General features: G+C 41.6%; 1 long non-coding RNA gene across 1 annotated transcript in view; it reads left to right on the plus strand.

The window, feature by feature from the left end:
• The window catches only part of LOC126393179 (uncharacterized), a 19,099-nt gene extending 12,270 nt beyond the window's left edge, over nucleotides 1-6,829 (plus strand). Inside the window, exon 3 of the long non-coding RNA XR_007570239.1 lies at nucleotides 6,476-6,829. This is a non-coding gene — a long non-coding RNA (uncharacterized LOC126393179). The remainder of the gene's footprint in view (nucleotides 1-6,475) is intronic.
• The last annotated feature ends 5,230 nt before the right edge of the window (nucleotides 6,830-12,059 follow it).

Genomic DNA, 12,059 nt, shown 5'->3' on the forward strand with positions numbered 1-12,059 from the left:
TCTCTAAAGCAAGGCCCTTGCTATATATATATACAGTATATATAAAAGCATAATTATAAGGCTACGAAAACCAAACGAATTTTATTTTATAGCGATTATACACTTATATAAACATATTAATGGGTAGAATATTCAGATTCAGATTCAGATTGACAATAAACCATGCCAAATATTACACACTGGCCCTTTAAAGATACATCTTCACCATGTTTCTTTTTCTAAACCTAACATGTTAACTTAACGGTAAGTATGGAATGTCATTCGTGGGGCGCTAATTCAATATTTTCGATAATTGAAACCCTAAAACTTACAACAGGTGCAAATTAAGACCATATACCATACTCATCACTTAGCCTATCTGTTCCTGTTTAGTATCAGAATGGGCGCATTGTTAATGGACGCATGTTAGCACGTTGATGTTAGCATTTAGCTCAGAGCACTGCTGTGCTTAAGCTACAGCCTCACAATGCCGTTAGCATGGCCATAGACTGTAGCATGGCTTGTTTTAACATTAGTCTCGGACAGGTCTAACATCAGTGTAGATTTCAGGGGTCAGCATCATTTGTGGGGTGATAATTTGTTAGATTTCCCCCAAAACAATCTTCATCAAGAGGCAACTTTTCAGAAGAAGAAGAGGTATCAGTAAAACAATAGCCAGGATGAATGATACAGCATTTACCTGTATAAAACAAAGGCTCATTGTTTAACGTCATGCAGAAGAATTCTCAATGGACGGACTGGTTTTGTCAGAAATCACCCTCCACTCATGAAACATTTCATCACATGAAAAGTGGTAAAGTTCACTTAGTTTTGTAGTCTGGTCTGTAAACTCTGTTGTAGATTGATGGATGATCATTTTCACTGAGGTCGATGTGTCACAAGTAGGGGCTGCAACCCAAACTGGGCTTTCCATCCTGGCCTTACATTTGGTATATAGTTTGTAATTCTATAGGAGAAGTGGGGGGTTTGAACAAACACAAGTTTTAAGGGAGGAGGCATGCGTAGGTGTGTGTTTCATCACTCTCCGCTACAGTATTAAATAGCTTCCCCTCACATCGTTGTCACCTTGTAATCAATAAGGCTAGAATAACACCCGAAACACAACAGCCATCACTAACCTGTCACTCATTCAGACCTAAACTCATCCACGCATGCACACAAACTCAAGAGCATCTGTCATCCATAAATGTCTGGTAGCTGCTCAGACAGCGCTCATATGAACACTCTGCAGCTCCAGAGCTTCCAGGCATCATCCATCACCTCGGCCCACCAGAGGGGGTCCATGGCAGGGACACACACAGGCAACGAACCTGATCCACACCAGGCCACAGACTGGTCACACACAGACCTTCCTCTGGGGCTGGACAAACACAAACACACATAAAACACAAGCCACCTACGAGCACACACAGGTGCCCTTTTACATTGCTCCAAGCTTTAAAAACACATCACCTCCCTCTCTGTCATTACACTGTGTAATTATTTTCAGTCCTTAATCCACATTCTTAATTAAATCCTCATACATTTTCCACGACTTTCCACTCATTCTCACCAGACTCTTCCCCTCCTCCTGCTTCTCCAGCTACGCGGATTATGTTTGCAATACGGTATATAAATAGTGCTGAGTAGGTGGCCCCGTAATGGAAACACAGATACACAGATATCAAAGGCTCAGTCCCCTTTTTTCAAATTCTACACACATTAATCAAGACTTGTGTTTCACAGATGTGTCTGAGCACATGTGTGCGCTGCTTTCCGCGTGTATGCGGCTGCAAATGTGCGGTGTGCACCGATGCATGCCCTTCTGGAAATGTGAGTGTGTGCATGTCATGCCAGCGGGTGAGAACATATGGCAGCACAGTTTACACTTTCTCACAAGGGCAGGCTCAGTAAAAGCTTCAGGTAGGCTTAAAGATGTTTAAACGACCACTTCAATCAAGTAACGGATTTGCGCTTCCATGCATCGTCTGTAGCCTGTTTCATTCACAAGCTGAGGTGGAATGACAGACAGAAATGAGAATGTAACTCAATACAGAGGTAAAGGTGTTTATGACAGACAGTCCTGAGCAACATTATCAATTCTGCTCTTCCATTAGCATCAGTCAAGAGACGCTAAGTGTACTTTAGTGTACATTTGGTCCCTCTATCCTGATCCCATTCCCATGACCTGGTTCTTCTCACATAGCAGAGGCATGGTCTTATCTTGCTGAGAGAGCCGCCCTTTTCACTTTCACTGTTGTCATAAAAGTTTTTGTTTTAAAGGAGCAGTGTGGAGGATTTAACGGCATCTAGTGGTGAGGATTGCAGAATGCAACCAGCTGAAAACTGGCCTGTGTGCCAAGCGTGAACTCCTGGTTAGGATTCTTTCAGTGTTCATTGTTCAGGAGCATTTTACTGGGAGTCGAATTATGCAAAGAGGACTCTTTCTCCCCAAAACAAATGAACCAGGGAATTTAAACTGCTAAAAGCACTGAATAAAGCAGTTTCACGTTAGAAATCAGTGTTTTCCTGGCGATGTTTGGCTTGTGGCAGATGGGCCACTAGCCCAGCACCTGGGAGGAGTAACTACTGCCCTATCTAGAGCCAGTGTTTGGTAGAAACATGGGGGTGCAACGTGGCGAACTCCATGGGTAACCTGTGAGTGTGTGACTTGAGTGTGCTTTGTTGTATATGGAGGGAAGCAGTTCTCTCTCGGAGGTTGTCATGGTGAAGACCACATGCAGCAAAAAATGATGATAGCCAGCAGAATTATTTGTCTAGATAAGCTCAAGACTACTCTTTAACCACATGAGAAGGCCATGTTTATTGTTTTGTGGTGAAGACTGCAATAAAGCCATTGTTAGTGAACGGCACCTGAATGCCTCACCATCCTTCCTTCAGCGGAGTGGTCCATACAGCTAGAGGCAGGTTTGGGCCAAGCTAAAGTAATGCAAATGAGCTAGTCGACACTAGAGGCTTAGTAACTAGTCGTTAGTTTGTAGCTAAACCAGCTACTGAAATTGGTCGCACCAAAACTTCTTGAAAACTACCCAACAAGTTTTGACATAAAGTCATAACTAAGGCAAGTGGCCGATGAAAATCAAAGATCCAAGGTTACCATGTGCATTAGCTTTCTGGAAGGCATCAGCCACTTGGCGCTGTAGCACATTATAGTAAGCTTGAATCAATATTGAAATACTATATCAATAAATTAGGTCTCTACTGGATTCCTGTCTTGCAAAATGGCATGTTATTAATGATAAAATTATGCTGCATGGCAGAAATACTGCAGTTTTTCCATTAGTGAGTATAATTCCGTGACATGTTATGATTTACACTAACTCTAGGGGCATTTGTAACCATTAAGCTGTTACTTAGATTTATGTTGTAACTTATGTCCATGGTGCAACTGCTTTTATTACAATGATATATAAATCACAACTTAGTAATAATTTACGTTATAACTGGGCTCATTCTGAACTTACACACAGCTGGTGCAACAGGCTGCTGTTCTTGTGGGTTCACTGTGTCCTCTGTTTTGTCAGAGGGCCCATCAGCCCAAAGAAGCAGTGAAGTCAGTTCAACACAGTCACTTCCCAGATCAGTTCTCCTTTTCAAACCAAGTCTTTGACAACAGTGTGTTGTGGGGTCCTGTCTCCTATCTTACCTCCAGGGTTTGTGGAAGGCTCTAACATCTGGTGTAAAACGACTGATGGGTGTGTCTGAGTGTGTCCCTGATTCGGTGTCAGCATGGGGAAGGTGAGATAAAGGGGTTGACACAGTTTGGGTTCAGGAAAAAAGGCACCGCTGTGGTTGCAATGGTTGTCAGCATTATCTTTTTTTCTTTTGCCATCAGGGAGTCATCAGGGTCCTGACATAGCTGCCATGTGCTGCCAGGAAAAACTCCCTCCTCTGATTAGAAATACTGACTATTATGATTTGACGTAAATGTCACTATGTTTCAAATCAAGTTTCCATTTGTCACCCTTTGTTATGTGTACAATTTTGCCTGGTTACATCATATTTAGTGATTTAGTTTCTGTCTAAATTTCCAGCATGAGTCAGAGTCCAGAAAGGAAGTGACACTTGCAGCTATAAATGTCTTCACTTGAGTGCAGTGGTGATGGAAGTGGTGTCAGAATTGTGAGAGAATTGTGGTACTGTAGGTGGTCACTCTGCTGGGACACAGTATACTCACTTGAAAAATAGAGGCAGAAGGGTGGAAGTAACCCAAATCAGCCTCTGGAGCAAGTAAAAACACACCACTACAGTCCAAAGAGAGTCATAACATCGCTCACACTCGTGTAGGCCTTACAGAGGATTGCATATGTTCATGATCATGTTTGTATTCGTTGATTTGTGAAATCTGACTGGCCAGCTGCCTTGACAGCTTTAAACCTTCAATCACTGTTTTTTCTGTCTGGCAGAAACAGGACATTGGTGTTTTGTCAAATTTTAGCTAGCAAAGTGCTGCCTTTCTACCAGAGGTGTGGACTTAAGTCACATGACTTGGATTTGAGTCAGACTTGAGTCAAAAAATTGAAGACTTTGGACTTAACAAAATCAAAAAAGACTTGCAACTCAACGTGGACTTTAACTCCAGTGACTGGTGACTTCACTTGGACTTTAGCCTTTTGACTTGAAAATTCTTGATACCTTCCCCAAAGCCCAAAGATTAAAAAGTATATTATTTAAGAAGTTTGCCACAAATTAATTGGCCTCCCTAAATTTCCTGAATCAACTAACATTAATGCTATTAATTCCAAGTAAGTCCAATCTTGCTTCCCCAGTTCTACTTTGTTTGAATCAATCCGACCGCATCCACCCAAGTTAGCGGAGAGAACAACCTGGTTTCACTCCAAGGTCATCGAAATCTGGCACTTGGGCAATGACTTGTGGCGTCAGACACTGACGAAAAAAGTTGCCTTTAAACGTCGGCATGATACGTGGCCGGTTGCCGTTATAGTTTAATGGCGCTCAAAGCGGCGGGACAAGAATGAAAGTTAAGGCTGCAAATGTCCGAGAGGGGCAGGTGGGAGATGTGGTGGATGGACCCAGTAAACACCGACTTTCACCCATGAGAGCGATGTTTGCATCCTGTAAGATTATAAAGCCAAACCCTGTTCTTTTTTTCCCCAAACCTAACCACGTGTTTTTGTTGCCTAAACCCAACCATGTGCGTTAGTTAGGGGAAAAAAGTGTCAATTCGCATTGTTGTACTGACCTAGTGCGTTTATTTTGAAAGAGACTGTATGTAAATGATAAATTTCCTGTGAAAATGGAAGTGTATTTTGAAAGAAGACAATGCATGTAACAGGCAGAACTTGACACGGCATCAAGGACTTGATTTGGGACTTGAATGCAAAGTCTTGATACTTGTGACTTGCAAAACAATGACTTGATTCAACCTCTGCTGTTGCCACATCCAGGAGACATGGAGAAATGTTAGCACTCATCTGAAGACGCGTCTCTGGACATTTGATGAATGTATATTCACACACACAGTTGGAGCGAATCAGTTGCAGTCAGGTTAAGAATCTCAGTAGGTTTGTCATTACAAGCAACCTCTCCCACATTACACACATTATTTGATCAATTGTTATTTTGAAAATATCTATTATAGCAGCTTTAAATAGTAAATCTTTTGTTATCAAATGACCCAGATTGTCTTGCATGTAATGTAATCCTGTGCAGCACAGATAGCAGGGAAGTTGTGGGGCAAAGATTGGAGATATCACAGTGTCCACTTTTAACCCGCAGCAACATCTGGACATGATATCTACCGCCGCCGCTCAGGAATGACGCAGTAGGAAAACTAAGAGTCCCACCCCTGCAACCCTTGTCTCCATCCTCCTGATCTTTGCCATCACTGAAAATGTCAAACCCTTATGGAAAATTTCAGACAACCTTATGCAGGGAAGGTGATATCGATTATGTTCTACATTTACCCATAAATCACTCGGGGAACGCAGCTTGGAGACAGCTCTGGACAGAAAGATGAAAATTGGCCCCTGATGGCAACAAGCCGCTCTTTGCAAAAAAAAATTAAAAAAAAATCTCTAGCACAGAACATTGAGATGTTGCCAAGGCAATGACATGAATCACTGCTTGTTCTGCTGGTATTATCTGAAGATGCTATTCACGGGTTTCTCTTTTCCTTTGTCTGCAAGTAATGTGATTCTCCCACTGGTCACTGCCATAATCATTGCAGTTATCCTATTCCTTTATGTATTCATGGGTTTGTTGAACATTTCATTCTGTCTTTGTATTACATCAACGACTTGATATGGATCCGAGCGCACTGTAAAACAAACCCACACAGGCAGACACACACAACAGCACACAAATATTATTCTTAATTTCATTATAAATTCAGGAACCTGCCAAAAACTTGAGATGGAAAATCATTGAGTCTCATGGTGAGGTGGAATATTTGCCCAAAACAGTGCTGAGAAGCACTAAAAATAAAGCTACATCTTTATCTTTACTCTTTCAGATTCCAGATTTGCTGTGGCTGAACTTTCCCTCACCTCCAGAGGCAGGGCAGGGACGCAGCAGAAAAAACAGAAAGCGGGCCAGGGGAAATTCCTGCCAGGGATCCATGAGTGTCTTAATACCACAGGAATGCACAAGTGAAATTTACATGACTGTCATGACAACTACAGATACCAAGCAAGATAAACCCAGGCGAGTCCCAGGCAGCGTTGTGGTTGCTATTGCTTCTGTTGCTGTTTGTTCTTATTTGTTAATGAAAAGCTGCAGACATATCAGACCATTGTTTTTGTTTGCAGCTTCATCACATTGCTAGATGAAGACTTAAACTGGGAAAAGTTGTTTTTGTTGTTGTTTGTTTGCAATAATCAAGCTTTTATGGAATCATCACAGTGTGTGGTCTCTCAACAAGGCTGTCAGTGTGTTGAAAAATGTATAAACATAAACACAAAAGGAAGTAATATCAATCTTATCATCTGATTTTGTACAAGAAATCAAACAAGTTTTTTTTCCCAAAACAAAGAAGTCTCCTTGGATAACAAACTTTCTTTCATAAGGGATATTCCAGCTAATTAAGTTCAAACAAGGATAAAAGGTAACACTAGTACTGCATTTTGTATTGCATTTACAATTTTGGCATGTCTACCTTTATTTTACATTAAATCAAAAGAATAGTTTGGTGCTAGTTGATAAATTCTGTTACCTTTGGAGAGAGAGGCAGGCTAGCTATTACCCACCCTGTTTCCAGTCTAAGCTTGGCTAAAGCCTAGTTCACATTACACGATTTTCACCGCGATTTTGACGACGCAGAAGATCTTGAGAACCACCTTGGGTCGAAGGTGAGTCTGCAGATAGTCTGCCACGACGAGTCCTCATGTGTGAACCTATGAGCAAGTCGCCCCTCGTCTGTGACTGGGACTGGATATCTGGCATGCTAGAAAACTGGAGAAGTCTGACACGACTGACAAAGAGCATCAGCCAATGAGAGGCGGGATACGTCCCACATCAGCACATAGGAGGATGGAAGAAATGTGAGGAGGACAAGCCACAGGGTTGCCAGGTTATTATTATTATTAGCCGCGACTTTAGGCTTGTTTCTAAAGTGCAAGTTGCTTATTTGGGCTTACCCTCTAAACGTCACCTTCCTCTATATCTGTCTAAGTTATTTAAATGCATGATAGTCGCTTCTATTGGGCTTGTTTCCATAGCCCTGGTTGCTTGTTTCTCTCCCAAGATCTGGCAACACTGACAAGCCGGCCGGCAAGCAACAACAACAATGGCGGCATCCACTGGATCACAGGGAGCGTGTTGTGTTTGGACCCAGGCCATGGAGGCAGATCTGATTCAACACTGGGAAGAATATCCATGCCTTTACGATGTGTCGTCTCCAAGTTTGGTGACGTAACCGCGTTATCTGGGGCTCTGTTGGCGAGGGCTCGGTGGAGAAATCTTGTGGTGTGCACACACAGGTCGTAACGCAGTTGGCGAGACTCCCACTGACAGAAACACACGTTGCCAGGTATGAACAGAGATTACGATAGTAAATCAGGGTGAAAATTGTGTAATGTGAACTAGGCTTAACAGGCTGCTAGCTATAGCTTCATGTTTACCACAGGGAATTGATACTGGTGTCAGTCATCTCCAGAAAGTGAAAATATATATTTCCCAAAAATGTCAAACTATTCCTTTAAAGGGGATCACTTATGCCTTTCCATATTTTCTGTCATCTATGATTACAATGCTAAATGTTCATATGAAATGTGACCTAAGTTTCATATAATAGGCCTATAGGCCTCAAAGTTGGACAAGGGATATGAGTTCTTCTTTGAACAATTCATTTTTAGTTATGAAGGTATGTTAAATGTGAGCTAACATGTCTGCTAATTTCCTGTTTATCACCTACTTGTTTATAAGAGGTAGATAATCTTCAAAGTGCAAACATAGAGAACTAACTCATGTGTTGGAGTGTTTGTACCGGTCTAGTCTCAAATATTATTCCAGGGAAAGTGATAATTAGGGCCAGATGCTATCCATCACTAAGAAAGCGTGTGGAGCCACAATTAGCCTGAGGTAAACATGTAACATCACATGGCTAATATTAAATTGCTTTCCTGCGAGTTGTCTGTGTCCATATCAACAGTACTTACACACTTTTATAATTCCAACAGCACATGCTGACATTATGTAGAGTGATGTATAATGTAGGTTACCATGAAACCACAATTAAACGCCAAATTCTCTATTACTAGGCAGTGTGGATAAATAAATACGTCTTAATTAGACACGGTTTTGGTGCAAAGCAGTTTATTTTCATAGAATTATGTGGATAGAAAACTGTGGGAACAAAGTATAATTCATTCAGATTTACTGGCATGATAGTGTTTGACAAGAAAGACAAAAAAAGTGGTAACTCCATACCTTTGAAGTGGTCATAAAGTCCAAATATGTGTCCATTCCTTGATTATTTATATTCCTTTAGTCCGCAAGGGTCTGCCGTTAAGGCCTTTAAGGTAAACTTACGTAAAAGTATTCGCTGTGAGCAATAACCTCAGGCTTCAGACTGTTCTGAAAACTGTGTTTCAAATGTTTTTTTCTACTTTAGAGACAAAATGACATCACACTACTGCAAGTGTTTACTTTACATACATTGCTACAAGTAGCCACATGCTAATGCCATGGAAACCTGAATCTAGGTGCTTATGTTGTTAATTTCTTCCTGTTTTCAGATAATATTCTTGCTGGAACATGTCAGGTTGTGAAGATTTGGTTTAATAGCTTTTTCAGTGATTCCATTAGGGCAGAAAGTGACACTTTTTCCATTACAGTCATTCCCATGACTGCAATAGGAAAAGGAAATGCCAGGATGGGGAAGACCCAGAAACACTGACTAATCGGAGAAGACGGGGTTTTTTGGGAGCAGGGCTTAAAAAACAGACCCTAAAACAGAGGGTGCACAATATGAGCAAAATAAAATGTTGTTTAAATATTTAAGCTTGTAAACATGTTATAGTAGAAACCACAATACAGATATGAACCTGAAAGTAAGCAAAATAAGCCCCAGTATTCATCTCTTAAGGACAATTCCAGTCATTTCACTTCAAACAAGGATAAATGTAATGTTAAGGCACTGTATTTTGTCGTGCATTTACAATTTTGACAAGTGACTAATCCTAATTATATGCAATTTTTTAAATGAAAGTACAGTGTTTTCTTTTTGACAGTGTTATTAACATTTTCTCTGCAGCTCACAGATTAAACTATAATTAATATATATATATATATATAAATAATATAAACACAAGCTGTCATTGCAAAAATAAAACTTAATCATAGAGTAACATGGTTACTGTAATTAATGAGTTACCCACGGGACAGGTTATTTGACTCAAGGGAAATCAACCCTGATTAACCACTAACAGTCTTCGTTCTCCAGTGCTAGACCTTACATAACCCAGAGAGGGAACATCCTGTCACAGCCTGAAAAACAACATTGATTTGTAACATTACTGAAACTTCATTGCTGGGTGGATCTCCTCCAAAACTGCCAGTGTTTCTATTTGTCTCTCAGATTGTTTCTGCATTAGCGAGAAAAAGATCTGTCAAGGCTCGTGTAGATTTGTGGTTTGCTTTGTGCTGCACAACTCCCTACCGTGCCTCCATTCCTGTTGATGGAGTAGCTCGTGAAAACTGTTGGCAGAGGGCCCATTGATCCTTGCTCCTCAATTGTGATCCATATTTTCTGTATTCTGTTGTGCTCTCTCAATGCCAGAGGGATCTTTCCTTGCAAAAAAAAAATATAACTACCTACCTCCCTTTTTGGAGCTGCTCAGGCTTCAGTAAAGTAACAGCTAGGGGCCGGGTTAAATGCTCCATTAATCTCTGGAATCTATTAAACTCTTTTATTTGCCTTTCATGGCTATCACTATGGATAACACCATAACTCCTAATATATTTTAATGCTGTACATATACACTAACCCAAATTACAGCAGCTTGTAACAATATAGTGGTTTCCTTCCACTCGTTCTTCTGTCATTTGATGAGCACAGCAGCGCCATACAGCAGAGTCCATTATTAGCTGCTATACATGCTGGCTATCTGCCAGGCTCCTCTGGTAAGCCACTCAAAGAGGCCAGCGCCAGCCAAAGCCTCAAGCGTTCCCATGCCAAACAAAAACACATCACTAAAGTCAATATTAGCCTTTTATGCAGCCAACCCGCAGCAGAAAAGGCTGAATACCAGCAGCAAAAATACCTCAAAGGATATTTAAAGGCTGAATGAAAGCACTCAGATAGTAGGAACGCTGCCACAATGAGACCTGGAGTTTGGTGAAGTGCTCTCGTAGGTCTGCGAGTCTCCAGGGGGCTGTAACCCATCACACTCCTGCTCTCACTTCCGTCCGTTCTCTGTGTGAGGTTAATTGGACAGTGGGACAACACTTTGTCAGGATGTGTGTGTAAGTCTTTAGAGTCACTCACACGGGTATTTTTTTGTTAATGGAACAAGCACTTTTCCTCTGATAAGAGTGCTCACATGTTTCAGCACAGGGACTGCAGACTCAAAAAAGGATTGTAAAGTTAACATAAGTTATTTTTGACATTTGGAATAACTTTGGATGAACCTGAATGTACAGAGAGTGATATCAGTATAGATTGGTTGATAAGCAGCCTGGAGAACACAATACCTTGGTGTATCGTATCACATGCAAGCTGTGGCTTTATTGCCTCACTAAAGTTTGAGGATTTTTGGCACAGTGTGTGCCTCTTGTCTGCTGAATTTCACCCTGTGTGGTTGTTAAACCGTGGCCTCTCTTGCAGAAGATATCTTGATCTCGGTGTGATTAGCTGACTAAATAAAGGTTATGATAAATTGAAACCCACTGCTCTTTCATTTAAAAAACCTGAGATTTAGCGCTGATGACTGAAGTAGTTGAGCATTAGATGCATCGGAAATACCCTGACATAACGTTTGGTGAGTCATCTGCCTTTCTAGGAAAAATAAACCACAACAGTACAAGATTAGAAAAAAGAAACATTATCAGCTACTTTAACGGCTAATTTGGGGGGATTTGGGGGGATTTTTCCATCAATCCATCCACCCATTTTAAAGCACTGATCCAGGGCTGGGTTGCAGGGGCAGCAGGTTGTGCAAGGTACTCCAGATGTCCCTTTCCCAGCAAGCCTTTCCATCTCCTCCTGGGGAATCCTGAGGCATTCCCAGGTTAGATGAGATATGTAATTCCTCCAGCATGTTCATGGTCTGCCCCGGGGCCTCCAACCAGTTGGACATGTCTGGAAAACCTTTAACGGGAGGTGCGCAGGAGGCATCCTGTTCAGATGCCCCAGCAACCTCGACTGGCCCCTTTTGATGTGAAGGAGCAGCACCTCTACTTCGAGCTCCCTCTGGATGTCTGAGCTTCTCGACCTATCTCTAAGGCTGAGCCCAACCACTCTACGGATGACACTCATTTCTGCCTCTTGTATCTGCGATCTCATTCTTTTGGTTGCTACCCAAAAGCTGATGACTAAAGGTGAGTGCTGGTACGTAGACGGACTGTTATATCAAGAGCTTTGCCTTCCGGCTCAGCTC

This window comes from Epinephelus moara, chromosome 7, assembly GCF_006386435.1.
Source record: "Epinephelus moara isolate mb chromosome 7, YSFRI_EMoa_1.0, whole genome shotgun sequence".
NCBI lineage: Eukaryota > Metazoa > Chordata > Actinopteri > Perciformes > Serranidae > Epinephelus > Epinephelus moara.